The 14,541-nt window shown below is 49.1% G+C and overlaps 2 non-coding genes and 2 pseudogenes across 2 annotated transcripts; 2 read left to right on the top strand and 2 right to left on the bottom strand.

The window, feature by feature from the left end:
• On the bottom strand, positions 1 to 73 carry trnak-cuu (transfer RNA lysine (anticodon CUU)). The gene has a single exon. It is a non-coding gene; the product is annotated as a tRNA-Lys (tRNA).
• Positions 74 to 4,537: 4,464 nt separating this feature from the next.
• Positions 4,538 to 4,703, top strand: LOC125993227 (U1 spliceosomal RNA). Its single transcript, XR_007490070.1, has one exon. It is a non-coding gene; the product is annotated as a U1 spliceosomal RNA (small nuclear RNA).
• Positions 4,704 to 5,998: 1,295 nt separating this feature from the next.
• On the top strand, positions 5,999 to 6,083 carry LOC125993246 (U5 spliceosomal RNA; annotated as a pseudogene).
• A 6,388-nt stretch (positions 6,084 to 12,471) lies between these two features.
• On the bottom strand, positions 12,472 to 12,679 carry LOC125993231 (U2 spliceosomal RNA; annotated as a pseudogene).
• Between the last annotated feature and the right edge of the window lie 1,862 nt (positions 12,680 to 14,541).

Raw genomic sequence — 14,541 nt, forward strand, 5'->3', positions numbered from 1 at the left:
TGCCCAATGTGGGAACCGAACCCACGGCCCTGAGTTTAAGAGTCTCATGTTCTCCCCACTGAGCTAACCAGGCTTTTCGACCTTGGAATTGTTTCATTTTTTCATTTTTTTTTTGAATGGGTTAGGGGAAATAGAGAAATGTTTTAAGTGTGGCCTCTGAAACACATCTATTGATAAGACTAAAGAATCAAAGGTTCCCGACAAGTGTGGGCTGCCCAATATGGGGATAGAACCCACAACCCTGAGATTAAGACTTGCATGCTCTACCACCTGAGCTAACCAGGCTTCTCCTATTAAGAACTGTTTCATTCTTTCACTTTTTTTAATGGGTTTGGTTCACGAAAACCAGAAGCCACGTTTTAGATCTGGCCTCTGAAACACATTCGTTGATAAGACTAAACATTTAAAGGTTCCCAACAAGTGGCAGCTGTCCAATGTTGTCTCTAGTTGGAAACCCCAGCCCGAGTTGGAAACCCTAATTGGAAACCCTTGCCCCAGTTGGAATTCCTAGTTTGAAACCCTACCCGGAGTTGGAACCCTAGTTGGAAACCCTAGCCCTAGTTGGAAATGCTGGCTCTAGTGTGCAATAGAGAAAGCATTTTTTCTTTTGGTTTTTGTCACTTTGTTGCACTGAAAATGGAGATTGGGGGGGAGTCAGCACAACAAAAAAGAAATCAGAAACCAAAACCTTTCTGACAGTATAGAAAAGAATATTAAATAATACATAGAATAAGGTTTACTGTCTGTGAAGTTGAGTTTAATTGAAATGGCCAGTGGTTGAATCAATTTTACAGTAAAATAGCTTTGTAAAACCAACTATTCATGGCCTCGGTAGCGCAGGCGGTAGCGCGTCAGTCTAGTAAACTGAAAGTCGTGAGTTCAACCCTCACACGGGGCTATGTTTTATTTAGTCCTAACCCTAACTCGAGCCCTTGTTGGAAACCCTAGCCCCAGTTGGAAACCCAACTTTGAGAATGGTCAGACAGAAGTACCTTTTTCTTTTGATGAAGTTCAGTTTGATGGAAATGGCCGGTGGTTGAATCAATTTTACAGTAAAATAGAATTTTAAGACAGGTGCCACAAATTCTCGTTGGCGCAGGCGGTAGCGCGTCAGTGTCGTAATCTGAAAGTCGAGAGTTTGATCCTCACACGGTGCATGATTTATATATATTCCAACCCTAAATCTAGCCCTACCTGTAAACCCTAGTCCTAGTTGGAAATCCTAGCCCTAGCCTAGTTAAGTTTGATCAAAATGGGCGGTGGTTGAATCAATTTTACAGTAAAAAACAATTGCACAAATTGCAAATGCATAGCCTCGTTCGCGGAAGTGGTAGTGTGTCAGTCTCATAATCTGGAGGTCGTAAATTCGACCCTCACACAGGGCACACTTTTATATAGTCCTAACTCTAGCCCGAGTTGGAAACCCTCATCCTCGTTGGAAGCCCCAGTTGGAAACCCTGGCCACAATTTGAAACCTTAGTTGGCTTCCCTAACCCGAGTTGGAAACCCTAGTTTCAGAATGCTCAGACTAAAAGTCACTTTATCTTTCTGTGAAGTTCAGTTTGATTGAAATGGCCGGTGGTTGGATCAATTTTACAGTAAAAAAGAATTGTAAAACTGTAAATGCACAGCCTCATTAATGCAGGTGCTAGCATGCTAGTCTCACAATCTAAAGGTCAAGAGTTCGGTCCTCAGCTGGGGCAGACTTTTTATATACCTAGTCCAAACTAGCCCTAACCCTAACTCTAGCCCTAGTTGGAAACCCTAGTCCTAGTTGGAAACCTTAGTTGAAAACCCTATTTCCAGTAGGGAGCAGGTTGCTCAGACTAAAATAACTTTTTCTTCTTTTAAGGGGTAGGGCAGCAAAGTAAGCAGGGATTGTGAATATCAGCAAGCACAGGTTGCTCAACTGGAGTCAAGAGAAACAAATTAAAAATTGTACATCAGATGAAAAATGTGCCTCTTTCTTTTGGCTTTTGTCACTGACAATTGGGGTCACCACAACAAAGATCAAAACATCACACAAACAGTTTACCTATATTTTCCTCTTTCAATTTGATGATACACTAGACATGAATACCTGTTTAGATTTGAAATCTTATCCATTAGGCCAGATAGCCATACAGGAAATTCTGACAAGTGATAGCAGTGCAATGATTTTTGAGCATATACAGTAAATCTACAGCCTAGATTCAAGTGGAGTTAACTGACTGGATCAGAAGATTAAGGGGTTCAAGTCCCTTCGTTGTCAATTTAATGAATGTCAAGAGGAAAGTAGCCTAGTGGATAATGTGTCTAACATTAAATAATAGTTTTTATTTTGTTTCTGCATTACCCAATACATCTCCTTCACATTGTGACACATTCTCCCATTATCTGTCTGTGTTAGGTAGAGAAAAAGATTTTAAAGGAAAGGTAAGTATTGTTGTGTTGTGTTTTGTTGTATTGTGTGTTGTCATTACCGTATTTTCTGGACTATAAGTCACATTTCTTTTCATAGTTTGGGTGGGGGGGCGACTTATACTGAGGAGCAACTTATACGTGATTTTTTGTCACAAATTTTCAAAATAAAAAAAAAAAACGAAAAATGGATAAACGAACCGTGATGTAGCAAGGGATTACTGTAGTTTGAACTGCAAGTGACATCAGCGGCGCGGCGGTTGTTTACTTAAAGGACAAAGGATTCGATCACGGGATGACGAAGATGACGAAGGGCCCCATGTACTACCGGCATCTTTAGTGGCTTTGCTTGTAAGTGACACAGAGGACGAAGAGTTTTTTTTTTTTCCCAATGATCATCACACACACATCTGGGTGTGGTGAGATTTGTCCTCTGCATTCAACCCATCCCCGTGTGATTTTGATCCATCCCCTGGGGGAGAGGGGAGCAGTGAGCAGCAGCGGTGCCGCACTCGGGAATCATTTGGTGATCTAACACCCAATTCCACCCCTTAATGTTGAGTGCCAAGCAGGGAGGCAATGGGTCCCATTTTTATAGGTATGACCCGGCCGGGGTTTGAATCCACAACCTTCCAGTCTCAGGGCGGACACTCTACCACTAGTTTGAAGGATTTAATGATTTGGAGTGACACAGAAGGTTTGAAAAACTATTATATGTTTCACGCACACCCGGTCCTATTCTATGGAGCTCTCTTCCACCTCTGTGGCTGGAAGTGCCACCTCCAGGGATGGAAGTCCACGCTGCCACACGCCTGGAAGTCGATGCCGGTGCTTGGGGCTGTGTGGCGGTGAACTGTTTATGTTATTGTTATTTGATATATTTGTCATTTTCAAAACTTGTTCAGGAAAAAAATATTATTCAGTGGTAATGTTGGACGTTTTCAATAAATACAAATTCATACAGTTTTAGGGTTCTCAGGTTAAAAAAGGCAATGCATGCACGGGGTCCCCCAGGGCTGCGTGCTTAGTCCATTGCTCTTCACCCTGCTGACGCATGACTGCACTGCGACCTACAGCGACAACCGCATAGTGAAGTTTGCTGACGACACGACTCTGGTGGGTCTCATCACGAAGGGCGACGAGACTCGGTACAGGTCGGAAGTTGACCTTCTGACCATGTGGTGCAGGGACAACAACCTCCTGCTGAACGTCAATAAGACCAAGGAAATCGTTGTTGACTTCCGGAAGGGTCACACAACACACCTGCCGCTGATCATCGACGGTGCTGTGGTGGAGTGGGTGAGCTGCACCAAGTTCCTGGGGGTGCACATCAGTGAGGACCTCTCCTGGTCCGCAAACACCTCGTCACTGGCAAAGAAAGCTCAGCGCCGCCTGTACTTCCTGCGGAAGCTCAGGCGTGCATGTGCTCCTCAGGCAGTCCTGTCTACATTCTACCGTGGCACCATTGAGAGCGTCCTCACCAGTTGCATCGCTGTCTGGGGTGGTAACTGCACTGAACAGAACTTGAAGGCCCTGCAGCGCATAGTGAATACGGCTGGTAAGATTATTGGTGCTTCGCTCCCCTCCCTGAAGGACATTTACACCTCCCATCTCGCCCGCAAGGCAACCTCGATTACCAGAGATGTGAGTCACCCGGCTCACTCTTTGTTTGACCTTCTGCCCTCTGGGAAGAGGTATAGGAGCCTGCGCTCCCGCACCACCAGACTCGCCAACAGCTTCTTTCTCCAACTGTTAGGGCCCTGAACTCGCTACCCCCTTCTGCGTAGCGTGCGGCACTGTTGCGCTATTTTCTGGAATGTCTGCTGTACGCACACTTGCTCCTTTTTTTGCTCCTCTTATTTATTTATTTATTTGTTGTGTTATTTATTCATTATTTATTCAGCACGCTTTTGTTATACTTGTTTACTTGTTTGTCTGTTGTGGGCCATGTCTTGTCACCATGGGATAGGGGGGAACGAAATTTCGGTTTCTTTGTATGTCTTCGGCATGTTGACAAATTGACAATAAAGCTGACTTTGACTTTGACTTTGACTTAAACAGTTCTACGAATCCTGTTTCATCCACTGAGTGTGTATGTGTGCCACACGTTTTTAGCAATTAAGCCCGTGACTGAAAATGGCGTGTGCGGTAAAGACGTCGGCCCATGATCAAGAAGGTGGTTCACCCCATGTGAGGCTCAGCCATTGCACTACGGTTGTGCTGACCTCTGCAAATTCCCCTACTGTGTGAATCTTGACTGCATTATTTCTGGTAGTGGGGGACTGTGTTCGCGCTCTCCTCTGGTCTTTCTGATGAAAACAAAAATTAAGCGCAGTAGTATGCACATGGAGTTTAAGTCTGCGATGCTGTGACACACTGAACGCTTTTGATTATGTAATTAACTGTACTCTGGAACTGTGTGTCAGGGTTCTCCAGATTATCCCTATCGTATGATTATGTTGGAATGCAGCCTGTAATAAATAACCTAGCTAGATTAGTTTTATGCTTATGTTGGAATGCAACCTGTGATAAATCACCTAGCGTGTCCCATCCTACACAAAGTCGTAAAACACCCCTTGCTATGTTTTGACTAGAGGTCAAGGGCTTTCTCTATTCAGTCCACTCTTACCCCCACCCTGTTTCTCTTAATAAAAATGCTCTTGCAGGAGGCGAGAGTCAGACCTCCATTCGAACATCGCTGTACGCACAGCGACGAATGGACTCTCCACCTGCAGGTGTCTAAAGGGACTTACTCGTCTCCAGTGTGGTTCTTGCAAAATAAGTTTGACTGAGCGAATCTCTAACACTGTGCATTTGCTCGCTAAACTGTATTCACCAAATTAGCAAATGCAAAATAATATGTAATTACCACGTTCCTGACTCGTCATATGATATGAACGTATCAAAACCTTTTTGTCGGCTGTAGGTCTGTCTTTTTAAGAATGCGCCCGATTGTTGTTCCTCATACATCACAAGTATGGATTTCTAGAAAACATCCCAACTTTTACTTTCTAAAGTAATATTTTCTAATGTCAAATATCAAACGCCACCAACGCAGTGGAGGTGAATTACACTCCAAACCATGCCAGCAACGTCAAAAGCCTCAATTATTTGCGACACAAGGGAGACATAGAGCATTTCCGAAGTTTGAAAAATCATTTGAGAAATTACGATCGTATTTTGTTTCCCGATTTGTGTTGAATAAAGTTATGAAATTACAAATTTTCAAATAAAACACAGGGATGGGATCATTTCCCGTTCTCTCAGACCAAAAGTACACGTACCAAGACATACAACTGTTTTTACCATCAATAATCAAAATAGACGCCCAATATAATTGAAAGAACGAGCGCCATCAGTGTTCGATCAGATACCTACAATCCTGTGCGCCAACAATGTTTAAAGTAAGTGAGACATTAATGAACACAAAATACTCGTTTAAACATTCTATTTTGCTTGAGTCCTTGTAAGTATAGTAAATCCATCAACTTCTATTGTTTGTATTAGAAGGAATGGTTGCTGCAATTTGAGTGTGAGACCGCCTGTGAATTTAGTGAGACCAGCAGTGGGGTGGCCCGTTTTGACTCAGATTTTCAGATCACTCGTTTCTCTTCAGATCGAATAAATCTTTCGCTTTTTACTAAAGATTTCTGTGGAGAGGAACAATAAAGAGTATACCATTTCCGTGGAGAGGAACAATAAGAGTATATCTCAATTTGTTGATGCTCTGCGAAAGAATATCAATATTGCAACGGATAGCCGCCTATATCATACTCCGTGCAACAATCATACGTTCACATAATTCATACCGGCACGTGTGAACATGTTCACATAAACAGAGAAATTATGCCGAGTGCAGACAGACAATCACGTTTAAAACCTCGTTTATCATCCATCCATTTATCCATCCTATTCCGCTTATCCGGGTTGGGTCGAGGGGGAGACAGCTTTAGGAGGGACTCCCAGGCTTCCCTCTCCCCAGTCACTTCATCCAACTCAACCCGGGGAATCCCAAGGCGTTCCCAGGCCAGCCGAGAGACATAGTCTTTCCAGCACGTCCTGGATCGCCCGCGAGGTCTCCTACCGGTGGGACATGTCCGGAACACTTCCAAAGGGAGGCGTCCAGGAGGCATCCTGATGAGATGCCTGAGCCACCTCATCTGGCTCCTCTCACCGTAGAAGAGCAGCGGCTCTACTCCGAGTCCCTCCCGGATGACCAAGCTTCTCAAGGGAGAGCCCGGACACCCTGCAGAGGAAACTCATTTCGGCCGCTTGTATTCTGGATCTCGTTCTTTCGGTCACGACCCAAAGCTCGTGACCATAGTTGAGGGTAGGAGCGTAGATCGACCGGTAAATTGAGAGCTTTGCCTTTTGTCTCAGCTCTCTCTTCACCACGACGGATTAGTACAGAGTTCGCATTACTGCCGACGCTGCACCAAACCGCCTGTCGATCTCGCGCTCCATCCTGCTCTCACTCGTGAACAAGACCCAAAGATACTTGAACTCCTCCACTTGGGGCAGGATCTCATCCCCGATCCGGAGAGGGCATCCCACCCTTTTCCGACCGAGGACCATGGCCTCGGATTTGGAGGTGCTGACCCTCATCCCGACCACTTCACACTCGGCTGCGAACCACCCCAGTGAGAGCTGGAGATCACGGCTTGAAGAAGCCAACAGCACCACGTCATCTGCAAAAAGCAGAGACGCAATGCTGAGGTCCCAGAACTGGACCCCCTCAACGCCTTGGCTGCGTCTAGAAATTCTGTCCATAACCATTATGAACAGAATCGGTGACAAAGGGCAGCCTTGGCAGAGTCCAGCCCTCACTGGGAAATAATCTGACTTACTGCCAGAAATGCGGACCAAACTCTGGTATTGGTGATACAGGGACCAAACCGCCCTTATCAGTTGGCTCAGCACCCCGTACTCCCGAAGCACCCTCCACAAAACTTCCCGAAGGACACGATTGAACCCCTTCTCCAAGTCCACAAAACACATGTGGACAGGTTGGGCGAACTCCCATGCCCCCTCGAGGATCCTGCCCAGGGTGTAGAGCTGGTCCACTGTTCCATGGCCAGGACAAAAGCCACACTGCTCCTCCTTAATCCGAGGTTCGACCTCCCGACAGACCATCATCTCCAGCACCCCTGAATAGACCTTACCAGGGAGGCTGAGGAGTGTGATTCCCCTATAGTTGGAACACAACCTCCGGTCTCCCGTCTTAAAGAGGGGAACCACCACCCCAGTCTGCCAATCCAGAGGCACCGTCCCCGATGTCCACGCAATGCTGTAGAGGCGTGTCAGCCATGATAGTCCCACAACATCCAGAGCCTTTAAAAACTCTGGGCGGATCTCATCCACCCCCGGGGCCATGCCCCAGAGGACTTTTTTGATTACCTCAGTGAGTTCGACCCCAGAGATTGGAGAGTCCACCTCAGAGTCTCCAGGCCCTGTTTCCACAATGGAAGGCGTGTCGGTGGAATTGAGGAGGTCTTCAAGTACAGTCAGCTTCTGCAGCCAGGGATCGGTCCGCCAAGGTCCCTGCCTTTTTCCGCCGCCCATTTTGCACTGCACCCGACCCCTTTGGCTCCTCCGGCAGGTGGTGAGCCCATGGGAAGGGGGACCCGTGTTTCCTTTTCGGGCTGTGCCCAGCCGGGCCCCGTGGGCGAAGGCCTGGCCACCAGACGCTCGCCTTCGAGCCCCACCTCCACGCCTGGCTCCAGATGTGGGGCCCGGTGACCCGCGTCCGGGCGAGGGAAAACAAAATCCATTTATGTTTTTCTTCATAAGGGGCTTGTGAGAGCCGTGCTTTGTCTGGCCCTTCACCTAGGATCCGTTTGCCATGGATGACCCTACCAGGGGCATGAAGCCCCAGACAAGATGGCTGCTAGGATCATTGAGGCGTGCAAACCCCTCCTCCACGGTAAAGTGATGACTAACGAAGGGGCTTCGTTTATCAATGCAGTTTAACTTCTGGTGGGGCCCATTTGAATTGGCACATGCCAGTCTATTGTAATTTGGCAAAAAATATTGTTTTTAAATAAAAACCAATAACCAACCCTGTCAATTGCACAAGCACTCCTCTTTACTGTTCACAAGCACAATCACAAGTACAAGTCGTCTTCATCCATAAGCACATGAGTCTTTCCTTGTTAAAACACAGCAGCCCTACAAAAAATGTTCCATCAACTTTTAGTGTCTTAATAGACAATGATGGTATTTATTTAAATATTGAAACAAAATATCTACCTCCTTCAATGTTACACGTGAATGCACATACAGAGAGATGTTTTATTCATTTTGATAAGGCTACATGAAGCAAAATATAAAGGTGAATACACACTGTTTTCGTGCACCATTTTAGCCCAATTCCATCATTTCCTTGTCTGTCTGTGCCTCCTTACCAGCAAATTTCTGGAAGTCCACATGGCGTCTTTGATGGCAGCAAAAGTGAGCCACTGCTTTGTAAAGTCTTCTTGCTTGATTTTCAACGGGCTCACCCCATAGAGTACAAGGTTCAAGATTCAAGATTCAAGAGTTTTTTATTCGCCATGTTTGAGCGTGCCAAACAAGGAATTTGACTTCGGTAAATCACAGCCTCTGTTCAACATTTAGGTGACTAACAACAACATGTGAAAAATGAAAGATATTCTCAAACATCCCCTGATCTTAAACTGATCTTAAACTCCCAAGAGGGCAAGGAAAAACTCATAACTCCAGCTAGGGGAAATGAGAAACCTTGAGAAGAGACCACAGATGGGAGGGTCCCTCTTCTAGGATGACCAGGCTGCAATGGATGCAGAGAGGACACATAGTACAAACAGTGTAAACAAAAAAGGTGTGGAAAGCGGGATGTTATTGCACAGTAATGACTCTGAGACTCTAAGAGTGGTGTGAGTTCATCAGAGCGACAGCCTGGGGGAAGAAGCTGTCTCTGTGTCTGCTGGTTTTGGTGTACAGAGCTCTATAACGGCGTACGGAGGGGAGTAGTTCAAACAGGCTGCAACCTGGGTGCGAAGGGTCTGTTGAGATGTTGATGTCTGCATTCAACACTTCCCTTGCCGGGAACTGCAGGTCGCCCACAGGTATACGGCAGCCATGAACTACCTGAGCAGGTGCCACACTGACTCCTGGGCGCCACAGCCAGGTCGGTGGCACGTTGAGAGCGCTGATATGCCCCGGGAGTGCATAACGGACCTGACTGGGAGGCCATCATGGGCCACCATCCACGACAGGTCCCAACAAGTTTGTTTCGAGAGGGCGGGGTGGTTGACGTTGTGCCAAACTGTTGTGGGCTCGCCGAATGCGGGTCCGAGCACTGGACAAACCACTTCCCGCTGTACGACAGAGATCATAGATCTGTGACTTGTTAAAATTTTCTTGCTCTAATTTAAAGTTCTTCAAAAACTTTTTGGTGAAGAAATAAGAAGGTGGCGCGTTAAAAGACACAGGAATTCATTGGTCGATGGGTATTAGCTTTAGTTTCCGGAGGTATGTGTCACGTCTCGCCCTGCTCCACTATGTGTCTGTCTTGGTTTCTGTCTGTGTGCTCGTCCCTCCCCTCCTGTGTGCCCATGATCAGTGTGATTGTTCCCACCTGCCTCTCGTTACCTGTCGTGTATAAAAGTCCTGTCTGCCCCTCTCTCCCTGTTGGATCATTGGTTTTGGTCATTGGTTTTGGTCATTGGTTTTGGTTCCTGTCGTTCGGTGTGTCGTCCTGTCTTGGTGCCGTCATGTCCTGCTGTCTTCTTGTTCCACGTCCCGGTCAGTCAGTCAAGTTATTGTTTAAGTCATGTCAGTTTACCGAGTCTGTATTTTGAGTTGCTTCAATAAACCCTGGTCCAAGCTGCACTTGGTCGTCCTGCTCCATGCTCCACCACCCGACCGTGACAGAATGATCCGACCATCACAACGACCAGCGCTTGGATCCCCCTCCACCACCAACTCCCGCTGCGACGCCCGATCGTCGTCCGAGCTTGTTCCAGCGCCATGGGCTTGCAGCTGCCATCGGACTTCGCTCCCGCGACGCCGGACCCGCGGCCGCCATCGGAATTCCTCCCAGCACCATCGCCTCTGCGAGCGTCATCGGACTTGGCTCCCGCGACGCCGGACCCGCGGCCGCCATCGAAGTTCCTCCTGGCACCATCGCCTCTGCGACCGTCATCGGACTTCGCTGCCGCGACGCCGGACCCGCGGCCGCTATCGGAGTGCCCCCCGGCGCCATCGGACTCGCGGGCACCACCGGGCTCCATCCCAGCGTTGCAGAACCTGCGGGCGTCGCCAGATTTCGGGCCAGCTGCGCCGGACCCGCGATCGTCCCTGGCCCCACTCCCACTGCTGCGGCGCGTGATGGCTCTTGCCGCCGCGCACAGCCCCGCCTTCCGAATGCCGCCGATCACGGTACGGACTTTGTGAGTGGCCGCCGATCGCGGTACAGACTTCCGGAGTCGCCGCCAATTGCCGTACGGACTTCCTGAGTTGCCGCCGATCGCGGCACAGACTTCCCAAGTCGCCGCCCTAGTGCGGTTGTGTTTCCCCGAGTTTCCGCGGAGTGCGGTTCTGTTTCCCCAAGTCGCCGCCCGTGTGCGGTTGTGTTCCCCAAGTCGCTGCCTGAGCGCGGTTCTGTTCCCCGAAGTCGCCGCCCGAGTGCGGTTCTGTTCCCCAAGTCACCGCCAGAGTGCGGCTCTGTCCCCTAGGTCACCGCCAGAGTGCGGCTCTGTCCCCTAGGGCGCCGCCGGAGTGCGGTTCTGTCCCCTAAGTCACCGCCAGAGTGCGGCTCTGTCCCCTAGGTCACCAGCAGAGTGCGGCTTTGTCCCCTAGGGCGCCGCCGGAGTGCGGTTCTGTCCCCTAGGTCACCGCCAGAGTGCGGATCTGTCCCCGCAGTCGCCGCCAGAGTGCGGATCTGTCCCCGCAGTCGCCGCCCGAGTGCGGATCTGTCCCCGCAGTCGCCGCCCGAGTGCGGTTCTGTCCCCCAGGTCGCCGCCCGAGTGCGGTTCGGTTCCCCAAGTCGCCGCCCGAGTGCGGTTCGGTTCCCCAAGTCGCCGCCCGAGTGCGGTTCGGTTCCCCAAGTCGCCGCCCGAGTGCGGTGCGGTTCGGTTCCCCAAGTCGCCGCCCGAGTGCGGTGCGGTTCGGTTCCCCAAGTCGCCGCCCGAGTGCGGTTCGGTTCCCCAAGTCGCCGCCCGAGTGCGGTTCGGTTCCCCAAGTCGCCGCCCGAGTGCGGTTCGGTTCCCCAAGTCGCCGCCCGAGTGCGGTGCGGTTCGGTTCCCCAAGTCGCCGCCCGAGTGCGGTGCAGTTCGGTTCCCCAAGTCGCCGCCCGAGTGCGGTTCGGTTCCCCAAGTCACCGCCCGAGTGCGGTGCGGTTCGGTTCCCCAAGTCGCCGCCCGAGTGCGGTGCGGTTCCCCAAGTCGCCGCCCGAGTGCGGTGAGGTTTGGCTCCCCTAGTTTTTTTTTTTTTTTTTTTTGGGACGTCGGGAGACGTCCCTTGTGGGGGGGGTTCTGTCACGTCTCGCCCTGCTCCACTATGTGTCTGTCTTGGTTTCTGTCTGTGTGCTCGCCCCTCCCCTCCTGTGTGCCCATGATCAGTGTGATTGTTCCCACCTGCCTCTCGTTACCTGTCGTGTATAAAAGTCCTGTCTGCCCCTCTCTCCCTGTCGGATCATTGGTTTTGGTCATTGGTTTTGGTCATTGGTTTTGGTTCCTGTCGTTCGGTGTGTCGTCCTGTCTTGGTGCCGTCATGTCCTGCTGTCTTCTTGTTCCACGTCCCGGTCAGTCAGTCAAGTTATTGTTTAAGTCATGTCAGTTTACCGAGTCTGGATTTTGAGTTGCTTCAATAAACCCTGGTCCAAGCTGCACTTGGTCGTCCTGCTCCATGCTCCACCACCCGACCGTGACAGTATGAGCCCATCCAGAATCGTGTCATTGCTTGGCTTTTCGATGCATTTGGTGTAACGAGCGCGCTTCGCAGGTGCAGGGCAACATATCTGCTTCCGAGGAAGAGTTTTAAGTTCGGGACTCCTTCTCCTCTGTTTTTTTTTTCTTTTTCTTCATGGTGTCCCTCTTCAGTCCCTCTGACTTGGATTTCCAGGTGAAGTAAAAAATGGCTCGGTCCAATTCTAAAAGCAACTTACTTGCTGGGATGAAAACAGAACTGATTAGTAAAAGCAAGGGTAAAATCACCACTTTTATGGTTAAAATTCTCTCTTCTACGGTCAGCTCTCTTAATCCCCCAAACCCAAGAACAGATACTACACTTGATCTTAGCCAAAAGGCAGAGAAGCGATGGAGTATGCGAGTGAGGGACTCGCTTACAGGCTTCCCCGTCTACCCATTCTCACCAACGGTTTGTTAGAATAGGCCTCTTTGGCACATGTGATTAGCTAGGGAGCTTGAGCTATGCCATTATATCGCTGTAACACTTCTCTTGCTTTATTAGCTTTCTCTACTCTATGAAACCCTTTGCACATATGTAGAAGTCGCTCTCGGTTAAGATGACAAGGTCACACATTATCACACAGGCTAGGCAGTCGCCTCCTTGCAGGAAGGCGGCCAGAGTAGTATAAGAGCAGGAACCTTGGCGCTGGGAGAGGAACCTTCTTCTGCATCTCGCAGAAAGGGCTCCACAGCTGTGCAGCAATCATTTTGGCATACATTAAATAGTTAAACTGTGAAGGCTTTCTCTTGGTAATTACTGTTAGCATATCGAGCATTAAAGATAAAGAACTGGGAACAAACCTAACAGGTTACAGTACGGAACAGAGTGCTGCTCTAATGGGCACTAAAAAATCGGCAAACTTGTCTGATGACTTATTTGTTCACTCTTCTTCATCCGCAGTAATGCATGTAGTAGTTCACGAGGCATATATGTGTCCCCTTTGACCAGTCTCTATCCAAATACACAGTGTAGATACCTATTAAAATGGTAGACCCGATGAACATGAAAGGCAAAGATTGAGAATTTGCCAAGAACTTTCCAGGGTCATCATATGTACAACGGCTGCGCCAAAAAGAGTCAGGCCAGAAGAATAGAGCGGAACTAACACAATATTTGAACGCACGCCTTAGTAGAGACTGAGAGCCTAAATCCAGCGCTTCAGCGACACTACCTACCAACTGCAGTTTCAACATTGAATTTTGTTGACATTTCTAATAAAATGTGAAAGTGGATAAAAAGTCAAAGTCAAAAGTCAAAGTCAGCTTTATTGTCAATTTCTCCACATGCCAAAGACACACAAAGAAACCGAAATTTCGTTCCCCCCTATCCCACGGTGACAAGACATGGCTCACAACAGACAAACAAGTAAAAAAGTATAACAAAAGTGTGCTGAATAAATAATGAATAAATAACACAACAATAAATAAATAAATAAGAGGAGCAGAAAAAAAAGGAGCAAGTGCGCGTACAGCAGACATTCCCGAAAATAGCGCAACAGTGCCGCACGCTACGCAGAAGGGGGTAGCGAGTTCAGGGCCCTAACAGCCTGGAGAAAGAAGCTGTTGGCGAGTCTGGTGGTGCGGGAGCGCAGGCTCCTGTACCTCTTCCCAGAGGGCAGAAGGTCAAACAAAGAGTGAGCCGGGTGACTCACATCTCTGGCAATCGAGGTTGCCTTGCGGGTGAGATGGGAGGTGTAAATGTCTTTCAGGGAGGGGAGCGAAGCACCAATAATCTTACCAGCCGTATTCACTATGCGCTGCAGGGCCTTCAAGTTCTGTTCAGTGCAGTTACCACCCCACACAGCGATGCAACTGGTGAGGACGCTCTCAATGGTCCCACGGTAGAATGTAGACAGGACTGCCTGAGGAGCACATGCACGCCTGAGCTTCCGCAGGAAGTACAGGCGGCGCTGAGCTTTCTTTGCCAGTGACGAGGTGTTTGCGGACCAGGAGAGGTCCTCACTGATGTGCACCCCCAGGAACTTGGTGCAGCTCACCCTCTCCACCACAGCACCGTCAATGATCAGCGGCAGGTGTGTTGTGTGACCCTTCCGGAAGTCAACAATGATTTCCTTGGTCTTCTTGACGTTCAGCAGGAGGTTGTTGTCCCTGCACCACGTGGTCAGAAGGTCAACTTACGACCTGTACCGAGTCTCGTCGCCATTCGTGATGAGACCCACCAGAGTCGTGTCGTCAGCAAACTTCACTATGC

This window comes from Syngnathus scovelli, unplaced genomic scaffold (genome assembly GCF_024217435.2).
Source record: "Syngnathus scovelli strain Florida unplaced genomic scaffold, RoL_Ssco_1.2 HiC_scaffold_27, whole genome shotgun sequence".
NCBI classification, from domain to species: domain Eukaryota; kingdom Metazoa; phylum Chordata; class Actinopteri; order Syngnathiformes; family Syngnathidae; genus Syngnathus; species Syngnathus scovelli.